Consider the following 14,885-nt stretch of genomic DNA (forward strand, 5'->3'; position numbering starts at 1 on the left):
GGCTCAGGACACAGTTCAGCCCTGAAAAAGTCAGGCCAGAAGGGAGCCCCAGAGCAAAGACAACTGTTGGGAGAGTCTTGTGTGGGCAGAAGTAGCCCAGCTCTAGTCCCTCTGCCAGGCTCAGTCACTGGCTGTGAGCAGCCCAGGGAAGGCGTCTGGAGATGTCTGCTAACTAGGCTTCTCATAGCAGGTCAGGGTTTGGAAGGAGACCGATGCAACACCTGGCTGCTGTGTAAAGGACTGTCACGCAGTTCTTCATTTGTCAGTTTCTGGGACATACAACAAGTAAGATTTTACCAAAACTTATTCAGTGACAATGATTAATTCTCTTACTCTTTCACTTAGAGGCACCTTGTTAAACAGAAAGGTTTGGGAACATTTAACTATTGCTAATTTTAATAAAAGTTGGCCCTTACAGTAAATTTTGATTAAGTGCATTAATCTTACATATGTTAACCATATATTTGTCATAAGTTTGGAGTTAAGACTTAGCTCATTCAATTTATGTATGTCTGTCATATGATCTAACTGGCAAAACCAGCCCTCATGGTCAAATCAGTTAGACTTTCTATAAGAAATCCTTTCAATTCACAGAAACATATAAGTTTGTATTTTTGTGGTAATCATCTTCTTTCTGAATTCTAAAGTAGGTACATGAGAGATACAAAATAGATGGAAGGATAGGTTCACAGATAGATAAATAGATCGGTCTTGCTACCAGTTTGTTATTGGATAAAGTAAAACAGATCAACTTTCAATATTATATTAAATTCTTTGCTTTGCTTTCCCTGGTGGCTCATGATAAAGAATCAGCCTGCAATGTGGGAGCCCCAGGTTCAATCCCTGGGTCAGAAAGATCCCCTGGAGAAGGGAATAGCTACCCACTCCAGTATTCTTGCTTGGAGAATCTCATGGGCAGAGGAGTCTGGTGGATTACAGTCCATGGGGTTGCAAAGTCAGACACTACTTTTCATGCAGTATAGACATTGGAGCAATGCTTTCTTTCATGATCATCCAGAGATGGATAAGATGAGGTCATGAAGTAAAAACTACATAATTCCACCTCACCCAACTTTCTGAACATCTCTGCATTGACAAGAATACAGCATTTTAGATTGCATGCATTGTTACACATATATAGAATGTTTGTTTAAAAACTAGTGGATTTGTACCCCTGGGAAATTAACCATAGTACAATTCAGTTTTGTAAGAGATATACATCTTCTTTATAAAGTGGGACAAGATCAACTGTAAAAGGGAGATGAGAAAAAAAAAAAAAAGTGGGCCTGACTTCTAGAAAAGTTTTAGAAGTCTAAAACTTCTCAAGGACTTTTAGAAGTCCCATGGACTTGTTTGGCAGTCTCCAAATATAGGTACACCAAAAACTACCGTCCAATTGCACTCAACTCACATGCTAGCGAGGTGACACTCAAAATCCTTCAAGCTAGGCTTCAACAAAATTATCACTACGAACAAAGCTAGTGGAAGTGATGGAATTCCAGTTGAGCTGTTTCAAATCCTGAAAGATGATGCTGTGAAAGTGCTGCACTCAATATGCCAGCACATTTGGAAAACTCAGGAGTGACCACAGGACTGGAAAAGGTCAGTTTTCATTCCAATCCCAAACAAAGGCAATACCAAAGAATGCTCAAACTACCACACAATTGCACTCATCTCAGATGCTAGTAAAGTAATGCTCAAAATTCTCCAAGCCAGGCTTCAGCAATACGTGAACCATGAACTCCCTGATGTTCAAGCTGGTTTTAGAAAAGACAGAGGAACCAGAGATCAAATTGCCAACATCCACTGGATTATCGAAAAAGCAAGAAAGTTCCAGAAAAAACATCTATTTCTGCTTTCTTGACTATGCCAAAGCCTTTGACTGTGTGGATCACAATAAACTGTGGAAAATTCTGAAAGAGATGGGAATACCAGACCACCTAACCTGCCTCTTGAGAAATCTGTATGCAGGTCAGGAAGCAACAGTTAGAACTGGACATGGAACAACAGACTGGTTCCAAATAGGAAAAGGAGTACGTCAAGGCTGTATATTGTCACCCTGCTTCTTTAACTTCTATGCAGAGTACATCATGAGAAACGCTGGACTGGAAGAAACACAAGCTGGAATCAAAATTGCTGGGAAAAATATCAATAATCTCAGATATGCAGGTGACATCACCCTTATGGCAGAAAGTGAAGAGGAGCTAAAAAGCCTCTTGATGAAAGTGAAAGAGGAGAGCGAAAAGTTGGCTTAAAGCTCAACATTCAGAAAACTAAGATCATGGCATCCGGTCCCATCACTTCATGGGAAATAGATGGGAAACAGTGGAAACAGTGTCACACTTTACTTTTTTGGGCTCCAAAATCACTGCAGATGGTGACTGTAGCCATGAGAATAAAAGACGCTTACTCCTTGGAAGAAAAGTTATGACCAACCTAGATAGTATATTGAAAAGCAGAGACATTACTTTGCCGACTAAGGTCCGTCTAATCAAGGCTATGGTTTCTCCTGTGGTCATGTATGGATGTGAGAGTTGGACTGTGAAGAAGGCTGAGCACCAAAGAATTGATGCTTTTGAACTGTGGTGTTGGAGAAGACTCTTGAGAGTCCCTTGGACTGCAAGGAGATCCAACCAATCCGTTCTGAAGGAGATCAACCCTGGGATTTCCTTGGAAGGAATGATGCTAAAGCTGAAACTCCAGTACTTTGGCCACCTCATGCGAAGATTTGACTCAATGGAAAAGACTCTGATGCTGGGAGAGATTGGGGGCAGGAGGAGAAGGGGACGACAGAGGATGAGATGGCTGGATGGCATCACGGACTCGATGGACGTGAGTCTAAGTGAACTCTGGGAGATGGTGATGGACAGGGAGGCCTGGCGTGCTGCGATTCATGGGGTCGCAAAGAGTCCGACACGACTGAGGGACTGAACTGAACTGAACTGAGGCTTCAACAGTACATGAACGAGAACTTCCAGATGTCCAAGCTGGATTTAGAAAAGGCGGAGGAACCAGAGATCAAATTGCCAACATCCATTGGATCACAGAGAAAGCAAGGGAATTCCAGGAAAACGTCTCCTTCTGCTTTATTGACTACTCTAAAGCCTTTGACTGTGGATCACAACAAATGGTGGGAATACCAGTCCTTCTTATCTGCCTCCTGATAAACCTGTATGCAAGTCAAAAAGCAGCAGTTAGACCAGGGATAGAACAATGTACTGGTTTAATGTACTCTTATTTCATTTATATGCAAAGTGCATCATGCAAAATGCCAGGCCAGATGCATCACAAGCTACAATCAAGATTACTGGGAGAAATATCAACAACATCAGATACATATGCAGATGATACCACTTTAATGGCAGAAAGTAAAGAGGAACTAAAGAGCATCTTGATGATGTTGAAAGAGGAGAGTGAAAAAACTGGCTTAAACTCAATATAACGAAGATTATAGCATCTGTTCCCATCATTTCATGGCAAGAATAGGGCAAAAGTGGAGACAGAGACAAATTTTATTTTCTTCAGCTCCAAAATCACTGCAGAGGGTGACTGCAGCCACAAAAGTAAAAGGTGCTTGCTCTTTGGATGGAAAGCTATGACAAACCTAGACAGCATAATAAAAAGCAGAGACATCACTTTACCGACAAAGGTTCGTATTGTCAAAGCTATTGTTTTTCTAGTAGCTATGTATGGATGTGAGACGTGGACTGTAAAGAAGGCTGAGCGCTGAAGAATTGATGGTTTTGACTTGTGGTGCTGGAGAAGACCCTTGAGAGTCCCCTGGACAACAAGAGATCAAACTAGTCAATCCTGAAGGAAATCAACCCTGAATAATCATTGGAAGCACTGATGCTGAAGCTCCAATACTTTGGCTACCTGATGCAAAAAGCCAGCTCATTGGAAAAGACCCTAATGCTAGTAAAGATTGAGGGCAGGAGGAGAAGGGGGCGACAGAGGATGAGATGGTTGGATGGCATCACCGACTCAATGGACTTGGGTTTTAGGAAACTCTGGGAGATAGTGAAGGACACGGAATCCTGACTTGCTATAGCCCATGAGGTTGCAAAGAATGAGACACAACTTAATGCCTGAATAACAACAAAAACTGTCCCTGTGATTTTGCTCGTTTTTCTTTCTACTAATGAATTATTTCCTCCTGCCTTTCAAACTCATACTCAACCTTTAAGACTGACCTCAATGTTACTCGATTTTTTATGAATTTTCCTATCATCACCAAGAATCAGAGTTCCTTCCACCCTCCTTTGACACATTATAGATAGGTTTGTTTATTTATTTAAATTTTTTCAACTTTATTAAGGTATGATTTACACATAAAATTAAAGCTATGTAAGTGCATTTGATGATTTGATATATGTGTTCATTTGAAAAGATTCCCTGGCTTATTTCACTTAGTATACTGCCCTGAAGATTCATCCTTGTTTTTGCAAATGGCAGGATTTCCTTTATTTATTGATTTGTTTATTTATTTATTAAGGCTGAATAATGTTCTACTGTATATCTGTTCATCCATCAGTGGACACTTAGGCTATTGTGAGTAATGCTACAATGAACATAGAGGTACACATTTAAATTTCCAGATAGTGATTTTGCTTCTTATGGATATAAACCCAGAAGTGAAAATGCTAGATCCTTTGGGAGTTCTATTTTCATTTTTTTGTGTGAAGAACTTTATACTGTTTTCTATAGTGACTATACCAGTTTATGTTGCCACCAACAGTACAAACACTCCATTTTCTCCTTGCCAGCAGTAGTTATCTCTTGTCTTTTTGATTAGATATCCTGACAAGTGTGAAGTGATATTTTGTTTTGTTTTTGACTTGCATTTCCCTGATGATTAGTGATAAGAGCATCTTTTCATATACCTGTTGACCATCTATATGTCTTCTTTGGAAAAATTTCTATTCAGGTCCTTTCCCTATTTTTTAATCACATAGTTTGGATTTTGGCTATTGAGTTATATGGATTTCTTATATATTTTTGGATAGTAACACCTTGTCAGATATATGGCTTGCAAATATTTTGTTTTATAGGTTGTCTTTTCATTTTGTGTCTTCTTTTGTTGTACAGAAGCTTTTTAGTTTGATGCAATCCCATTTGGTTATTTTTGCTTTTGTTGTCTTCACTCTTGATGTCAGATCCAAAAAGTCATTGCAAAGACCAATGGCAAGGAACCTATGTTTCATGTTTTCTTCTAGGAGTTTTACTGTCTGGGGCCTTATATTCAATTCTGTAATCTGTTCTGACTTGATTTATGTATATCATATAAGATAGGTAGTCATTGTTATTCTTTTGCACCTGGCTCTTCAGTTTTCCCAGTACCATTTATTGGAGAGACTATCATTTCCCCATTGTACATTCTTGACTTCTTTGTAAAAAATTAATTAACCATATATGCATGCATTTAAAGGTTTATTTCCTGTCCTGTCCCACCGTTCCTGAAATCTGCTTGTCTATGTGATCCTGAGACTACAATCACAGTAATAATAATTATTCTTTAATTCTCTGCCTCATATTTTCAACCTCAAACTGTACTGGTTTAAAGTGTTTAGAGAAAATAAGGTGATTCTGTGCATAACAAACTGAAGTTACATTTGAATTGGAGACTGCAAGATTAACTAAGAATTTGTTGCCATAGCACAGATTAGAGATTACTCAGATCTTAACTAAAGTAGTAGCAGTAGAATTTAAAAAGAGTTGCTAAAATGTTAGGAAAAAGAAGTCAGTTTTGTTTTGAAAGCAAAGGGAAGCAAAAGGAAAGCGAAGTTTCAGAATAAATTAAAAACAAAATAATGTGAATTGCTTCAGAGCCAACATATAGGAATGGACCTACTGAACTTGGCAACTAGGAAGTTAATGCTAACTATAATAAAAGGGGCTTCCCCGGTGGCTCAGACAGTAAAGAATCTGCTTGCAATGCAAGTGACCTGGGTTTGATCCCTGGGTTGGAAAGATCCCCTGGAGAAGGGAATGGCTACCCACTTCAGTGTTCTTGCCTGGAGAATTCCGTGGACAGAGGAGCCTATAGCCCAGGTGGGCTACAGCCCATGGGGTCACAAAGAGTTAGACACAACTGACTGATTAACACACACACACATATAATAAACAGTTTTGCTTATAATTCAATGGATGTAATTTACTGCAACTCAGTGGCTGGTCAGATAACATACTTAGATTCAAGGAAAACTGGAGAATATAATATTTATTTGTATATGCAGTTTCCATAGAATAATATCAAAATTCCATTACTAAGGAAAAGGGAAGGCCAGATATGAGGGAGATTGCTAGCAATACTGCAATGAATTCCATTTCCTATCACCAGGAATTTGGTGCAGTAGATCAGACTGAAAGACTGTGTTCTGAGATGTTTGCAGCCTTGATCCCAGAGTCATGCCTTGACCAGAGTCACTTTTGAAGGACATACGGTTTCTTTCCCCATTATTTGTTTCTTCTAAATTATCGTTGTAGTCAATTAATTTTGTCTTTTGAAATTATTATAAAATATGAATATTTTCTAGAGAAACATCACAGTAAGTTATCTTTTCCCTTTCCCTTCTTCCTCTTTTTCTCTGTATTATCATCCTTTCTTAAACTCATTATTTTTTTTTGAAGTTTCATGCTCTTATGTATTTCTGTCATATTGGAATGCATTCCACTCTAAGGAATTCAGATTCTGACACTTAAAGGAAGGGAAAATTGTGTGCAATAATCAAGATGTCTTTGGAGAGAAAACTTTTTTGTTTATCACAAAGCCCTAAAGGACTCAAGATGGCTTGATGGCATAATTTGTATCATCCAGTAAACTTGAAAGGACTAAAATGGAAAATGTAAGCCAAAGAACTATAATTACCCACTGCTAAACTTTAAGACTGAAAAATATATAATAGCTGCATTTTCTGGTTTTTTTTTTTTTTAGATCTTAGCACATACAGTTTATTTTATTTTTTTATTATAGAAAGATATTTTTATTTATGAAGGTCTTATACTGATCCCTTTCCTCTAACAGGTGACATTAGTTGAATGTTCCATTAGTGATGTGTTGAAAACCATGAAGAATTCTATTTAGGAAGTCAGTATTTTTCTCCTCTTGAAGGCAAGGCTGCAAATACTTGAGGATTTGGGGGTAATTCCTTAAAAAAAAAATCCCCAAAGTCTGCTACAGGTAAACTTTATAATCTTTTTCAACTAAGAAGCATAATATATTATATAGTCAGGACATAGGGCCCTAAAAGCTGTAGAGAAAATTTAACTTACTGTCTGAGTTTATGAAGAAACTGTGAACCAGGGACTTAGTCAGGACCGGCTCTAAATTAGTACCCAATACAAGGTGCTATTTCACCCATAGCCAGGATTCATTTTCATCCATAACCAGGATTCACAGGTCCAAGAGTCAAGTGACAGAAATAGAGATGGCACCACTCCCTGTTACTCCTAGTGACCCACAAGCAAACTTTTTGCTTTCTGTTCTCACAGCTTGATGCTCTACTGGCTTAGAGGGGTTAGTTCCAAAAGGAGGAATATTTCCATCAGGAGACACAACAATAATTCCGTTGAACTGGAAGTTTAAACTGTTGCCTGACCACTTTGGGCTCCTCATGCCTTTGAATCAATAGACAAAGCAGAGGGTTACTGTGCTTGCTGTCTGACTATGAAGAGGAAAGTGGACTTCAATAGAGATAAGAAAGAGTACATCTGGAACATAGAAGATGCCTTAGGACATCTTGATAGTGAAAGGTTGTTGCTGAACCATGAAAGACACTGGGATTCTTGGCCTCCAGAGGAAAAGAATTCAATCCAGGGCCAGAGACAAGGCTTGATTGCTCAGAGCTTTTGTGTTATCAAGTTTTATTAAAGTATAAAAGAGATAGAGAAAGCTTCTGACATAGACATCAGAAGGCAGCAGAAAGAGTGCCCCCCTTGCTAGTGTTTAGCTGGATGTTATATAGCTATCAGCAGTCTGCTAATTAAAGAAAAGAAATGTCTCAAAACTCAGAGAATGGCACTAGGTGAGTCATCCTGGGCCATAAAAGGATTGACATGAATCTTGAAGAAAGGCAGATTTCCATACAAATATATAGTTTCATTAACATAGATTAGGAGAACAATGTATGAGTATGGCATACTGGTTTGTCAAGTTGGTTCTGAGTCTTTAGGCAGAACTGGGCTCCAAAATAACTGCAGATAGTGATTGCAGCCATGAAATTAAAAGACACTTACTCCTTAGAAGGAAAGTTATTACCAACATAGGTAGCATATTGAAAAGCAGAGACATTACTTTGCCAACAAAAGTCCGTCTAGACAAGGCTATGGCTTTTCCAGTGGTCATGTATGGATGTGAGAGTTGGACTGTGAAGAAAGCTGAGCACCGAATAATTGATGCTTTTGAACAGTGGTGTTGGAGAAGACTCTTGAGAGTCCCTTGGACTGCAAGGAGATCCAACCAGTCCATTCTAAAGGAGATCAGCCCTGGGTGTTCATTGGAAGGAATGATGCTAAAACTGAAACTCCAATACTTTGGCCACCTCATGCGAAGAGTTGACTCATTGGAAAAGACTCTGATGCTGGGAGGGATTGGGGGCAGGAGAAGGGGAAGACAGAGGATGAGATGGCTGCATGGCATCACCGACTCGATGGATGTGAGTATGAGTGAACTCCGGGAGTTGGTGATGGACAGGGAGGCCTGGCATGCTGTGATTCATGGGGTCGCAAAGAGTCAGACACGACTGAGCAACTGAACTGAACTGAACTGAGGCAGAACTAACTTGAAATTAGAGTCCAGGGTAAATGCATAGTACATTAACATAGCTTAAGACAAATATTTCCTTAAGAAAAATGCATTGGTTAGCTCAAAGTTTGAGAAAAGTTAAGTGCAGGCGGAACCAGGTGTTAATATGGCAACATAGAATTTTAAGAGAAACCTCTTTTTAAATTTGTATAGAAAAGGGGAAAAAATATAACACTAGCTTGTTTCCTCCTGCCACTTAAGAGAGAGATAAAAAATGTTTAACACTTGCAGCCTATTTCCTCCGTTTCGAGACCCCTGGCCTTCCTGCCTGTTACCCTCTCAATAGTACCACATCCTGTGACATGGCAATGGAAAACTGTGACAGTCTGATTCAAGGAGGGATACCAATGGCCCAGACCCTTTAAGAATGAAGTTTTCGGTCACCTACCAGGTAAAAACTTCAACCAGTGAAGCTGCTTGCTGAAGGCAAAGAGAATACAGAATAGGTAATGGAAGAAGGTAGTTATAAATACCAGGTACAACCACAACCATGTAACCAGTTACCAAAATGAGGACCATCATTTTCATGAGTATTACTTCCTTATATTGTTATTAATGTTTGGGTATCTATTTAAAGCAAATATCTTTGTTTTCTTCCCTCTTTTATCTTTTACCATCAGATATATTGAATCTATATTACAGTATTTAAATATTGTTAGACTTACATTAAAATGTTTAAGTTATAAAATAGCAAGGAGAATAGTAAGCATTATCCAAGAGCTTTGCATATTCTGGGGAAAGGATGAACATCCTGTTCATTATACACAGGATACTTGTATCATGACAGGCAAAAGTAGGATGTGGTTATTGTCTTTATTGGGACTTAAGTATGGTTTAGGAAATACATGAGGGGCTCAAGATGGCCAAAAGTGGACTTGTGATGGCTGATTTTGAGTCAACCTGGTTGGACCACAGAAACACAAAAGATTGTAAGAAAATATTGTAAACAGCTGTATAACAAATTGGGGCTTCCCAGATGGTGCTAGTGGTAAAGAATCAGCTTGCCAATACAGGTAGACATAAGAAGATGCAGGTTCAATTCCTTGGTCGGGAAGATCCCCTGGAGAAGAGAATGGCAATCCACTCCAATATTCTTGCCTGGAAAATCCCATGGACAGAGGAGCCTAGTGGGCTACAGTTCATAGGGTCACAAAGAGGTTGTACATATGATTGAGGTGTATAACAAATTTGACAGCCTAGAAGAAATAGATGGATCTTGGAATCATAACAACTTTCTAAGACTGAAGAAATAGAAAATCTAAATCAATTACTTGTACAGAGATTGAAACAGTAATAAAAATTTCCTCTAAACCAAAAGTATAGTACTTTACCAGTGAACGCTACCAGACATTCAAAGATTTAATACCTATACTTCTCAAACTATTCTTAAAAATTGAAGAGGAGTGAACACTTCCTAACTCATTTTATGAAGCCAACATCACCATCATACCAAAACCAAAGACAACACACACACACACACGAACACATGTGCACACACATCAACACACATGCACACACATCAGCACACATGCACACACATCACAGGTCAATGTCTCTGATGAACACAGATGCAAAAATCCTCAACAACATATTAACACACCAAATTCAACAATATGAGAAAAGGATCATATACCATGATCAAGTAGAATTTATTTTAAGGATGTAAAGATGGTTCAAACCAATCAGCATGAGACCCTGTATTAATAAAATAAAGCATAAAAGCATATGGTAAAAAGCAATCTCAAAAGATGCAGAAAAATTTGACAAGATTCAATATACATTTGATAAAAACTCTCAATAAAGAGTATAGAAGGAACATACCTTAGTATGATAAAGGCCATGTATAAAAACACACGGCTAACATCACACACAATGGTGAAAATTTGAAAGTTATTCCTTTAAGATCAGGACCAAGACAAGGATGCCCACTCTTGCCACTCCTATTCAACATAGTACTGGCAGTCCTAGTCAGAGCAGTTATGCAAGAAAAATAAATTAAATTCATCCATGTTGAAAAATAAAATGCAAAACTATTCCTATTTGCAGATGACATGATTTAATGTATAGAAAGCCCTAAAGACTCCACCAAAAAGCTATTAGAAATAAAAATCAAGTACAGTAGAGTTGTAGGATACAATATCAATATACAAAATTTTGTAACACTTTTATATGCTAACAATGAGCTATCAGAGTGAAAAGACAACCCTCATAATGAGAGAAAAATAATAGCAAATGGAAACAACTGACAAATAATTTCCAAAATATACAAGCAGTATATTTTGTATATCATACAACTCAATATCAGAAAAACAACCCAATCAAAAAAAAAAAGGGAAAAAGACCTAAACAGCCATTTCTCCAAAGAAGACATACAGATGGCTAACAAACACACGAAAAAGTACTCAACATCACTTGTTATGAGAGAAATGCAAATCAGAGCTATAATGAGATACCACCTCACACCAGTCAGAATGGCCATTATCAAAAATTCTACAAACAATAAGTGCTGGAGAGGGTGTGGAGAAAAGGGAACCCTCTTGCATTGCTGGTGGAAATGTCAATTGATGCAGCCACTATGGAAGACAGTATGGAGAGTCCTTTAAAAAACTAGGAATAAAACCACTATATGACCCAGTAATCCGACTCCTAGGCATATACCCTGAGGAAACAGAAATCTGAAAAAGACACAACCCCAGTGTTCATGCTGCATTATTTCCAATAGCTAGAACATGGAAGCAACCTAGATGTCCGTCGACAGATGAATGGATAAAGAAACTGTGGCACATATATGCAATGGAATACTACTGAGCCATTAAAAGGAATGCATTTGAGCCAGTTCTGATGAGGTGGATGAACCTAAAACCTATTATACAAAAGAGTGAAGTGAGTCAGAAAGAGAAATATAAATATCACATATTGATGCATATATATATGGAATCTAGAAAGATGATACGGATGTATTTATTTTCAGTGCAGCAATGGAGAAACAGACATAGAAAACAGACCTAAGGACACACAGGGAGGGGAGGAGGAAGAGGATGAGATGTATGGAGAGAGTAACATGGAAATTAACAATACCATATGTAAAAGAGATAGCCAAACGGAATATGCTGTATGACTCAGGGAACTCAAACAGGGGCTCTCTGACAATCTAGAAGAGAGGGAGATGGAAGGGAGTTTTGGGAGGGAGGGGATATGGGTGTACCTATGACTAAATCTTGATGCAGGACAGAAAAACACAAAATTCTGTAAAGCAACTATCCTTCAATTAAAAAACTAAAGTGCCAGAAAAACAGTCCCATTTACAAAAAGAATAAAATGCCTAGAAATAAATTTAACCAAGGAAGTGAAAGACTTATACTCTGAAAATTAAGATATTGCTGAAAGAAATTGAAGAAGACACCAAAAAAGAAAAAAAAGAAAGAAAGACATTCTGTGCTCATGAATTGGAAGAATTAACATTGTCAAGCGTCTATGTTGCCTAAAACAATCTACTGATTCAATCCTTATCAAAGACCCAGGAACAAGTTCAGTTCAGTCACTCAGTTGTGTCCGACACTTTGCAACCCCATGAATCGCAGCACGCCAGGCCTCCTTGTCCACCACCAACTCCCAGAGTTCACTCAGACTAACGTCCATTGAGTCAGTGATGCCATCCAGCCATCTCATCCTCTGCCATCCCCTTCTCCTCCTGCCCCCATCCCTCCCAGCATCAGAGTCTTTTCTAATGAGTCAGCTCTTCGCATGAGGTGGCCAAAGTACTGGAGTTTCAGCTTCAGCATCATTCCTTCCAAAGAAACCCCAGGGCTGATCTCCTTCAGAATGGATTGGTTGGATCTCCTTGCAGTCCAAGGGACTCTCAAGAGTCTTCTCCAACACCACAGTTCAAAAGCATCAATTCTTCGGCACTCAGCCTTCTTCACAGTCCAACTCTCACATCCATGCATGACCACAGGGAAAACCATAGCCTTAACTAGACGGACCTTAGTCGGCAAAGTAATGTCTCTGCTTTTGAATATACTATCTAGGTTGGTCATAACTTTTCTTCCAAGGAGTAAGCGTCTTTTGATTTCATGGCTGCAGTCACCATCTGCAGTGATTTTGGAGCCCCCAAAAATAAAGTCTGACACTGTTTCCACTGTTTCCCCATCTACTTCCCATGAAGTGATGGGACCGGATGCCATGATCTTTGTTTTCTGAATGTTGAGCTTTACGCCAGCTTTTTCACTCTCCTCTTTCACTTTCATCAAGAGGCTTTTTAGTTCCTCTTCACTTTCTGCCATAGAGGTAGTGTCATCTGCATATCTGAGGTTGTTGATATTTCTCCCGGCAATCTTGATTCCAGCTTGTGTTTCTTCCAGCCCAGCGTTTCTCATGATGTACTCTGCATAGAAGTTAAAGAAGCAGGGTGAAAATATACAACCTTGACGTACTCCTTTTCCTATTTGGAACCAGTCTGTTGTTCCATGTCCAGTTCTAACTGTTGCTTCCTGACCTGCATACAGATTTCTCAAGAGGCAGGTTAGGTGGTCTGGTATTCCCATCTCTTTCAGAATTTTCCACAGTTTATTGTGATCCACACAGTCAAGGCTTTGAGATAGTCAATAAAGCAGAAATAGATGTTTTTCTGGAACTCTCTTGCTTTTTCAATAATCCAGCAGATGTTGGCAATTTGATCTCTGGTTCCTCTGTCTTTTCTAAAACCAGCTTGAACATCAGGAAGTTCACGGTTCATGTATTTCTGAAGCCTGGCTTGGAGAATTTTAGCATTACTTTACTAGCATGTGAGATTAGTGCAATTGTGCGGTAGTTTGAGCATTCTTTGGCATTGCCTTTCTTTGGGATTGGAATGAGAACTGACCTTTTCCAGTCCTGTGGCCACTGCTGAGATTTCCAAATGTGCTGGCATATTGAGTGCAGCACTTTCACAGCATCATCTTTCAGGACTTGAAACAGCTCCACTGGAATTCCATCACCTCCACTAGCTTTGTCCATAGTGATGCTTTCTAAGGCCCACTTGACTTCACATTCCAGGATGTCTGGCTCTAGATGAGTGATCACACCATCGTGATTATCTGGGTCATGATGCTCTTTTTTGTACAGTTCTTCTGTGTATTCTTGCCACCTCTTCTTAATATCTTCTGCTTCTGTTGGGTCCATACCATTTCTGTCCTTTATTGAGCCCATCTTTGCATGAAATATTCCCTTGGTATCTCTAATTTTCTTGAAGAGATCTTTAGTCTTTCCCATTCTGTTGTTTTCCTCTATTTCTTTGCTTTGATCGCTGAAGAAGGCTTTCTTGTCTCTTCTTGTATTCTTTGGAACTCTGCACTCAGATGCTTATATCTTTCCTTTTCTCCTTTGTTTTTGGACTCTCTTCTTTTCACAGCTATTTGTAAAGACTCCCCATACAGCCATTTTGCTTTTTTTGCATTTCTTTTCCATGGGGATGGTCTTGATCCCTGTCTCCTGTACAATGTCACAAACCTCATTCCATAGTTCATCAGGCACTCTATCTATCAGATCTAGGTCCTTTAATCTATTTCTCACTTCCACTGTATAATCATAAGGGATTTGATTTAGGCCATACCTGAATGGTCTAGCGGTTTTCCCTGCTTTCTTCAATTTCAGTCTGAATTTGGTAATAAGGAGTTCATGATCTGAGCCACAGTCAGCTCCTGGTCTTGTTTTTGTTGACTGTATAGAGCTTCTCCATCTTTGGCTGCAAAGAACATAATCAACTTGATTTGAGTGTTGACCATCTGGTGATGTCCATGTGTAGAGTGTTCTCTTGTGTTGTTGGAAGAGGGTGTTTGCTATGACCAGTGCATTTTCTTGGCAAAACTCTATTAGTCTTTGCCCTGCTTCATTCCACATTCCAAGGCTAAATTTGCCTGTTACTCCAGGTGTTTCTTGACTTCCTACTTTTGCATTCCAGTCCCCTATAAAGAAAAGGACATCTTTTTGGGGTGTTAGTTCTAAAAGGTCTTGTAAGTCTTCATAGAACCATTCAACTTCAGCTTCTTCAGCATTACTGGGTGGGGCATAAACTTGGATTACTGTAATATTGAATGGTTTGCCT

General features: G+C 39.0%; 1 protein-coding gene across 2 annotated transcripts in view; it reads left to right on the forward strand.

Moving 5' to 3' along the window:
* Window positions 1-14,885, forward strand: part of SNX7 (sorting nexin 7) — a 173,555-nt gene that overhangs the window by 142,713 nt on the left and 15,957 nt on the right. The gene's annotated exons all lie outside the window — the stretch shown is intronic.

This window comes from Ovis canadensis, chromosome 1 (assembly GCF_042477335.2).
Source record: "Ovis canadensis isolate MfBH-ARS-UI-01 breed Bighorn chromosome 1, ARS-UI_OviCan_v2, whole genome shotgun sequence".
NCBI classification, from domain to species: Eukaryota; Metazoa; Chordata; class Mammalia; order Artiodactyla; family Bovidae; genus Ovis; species Ovis canadensis.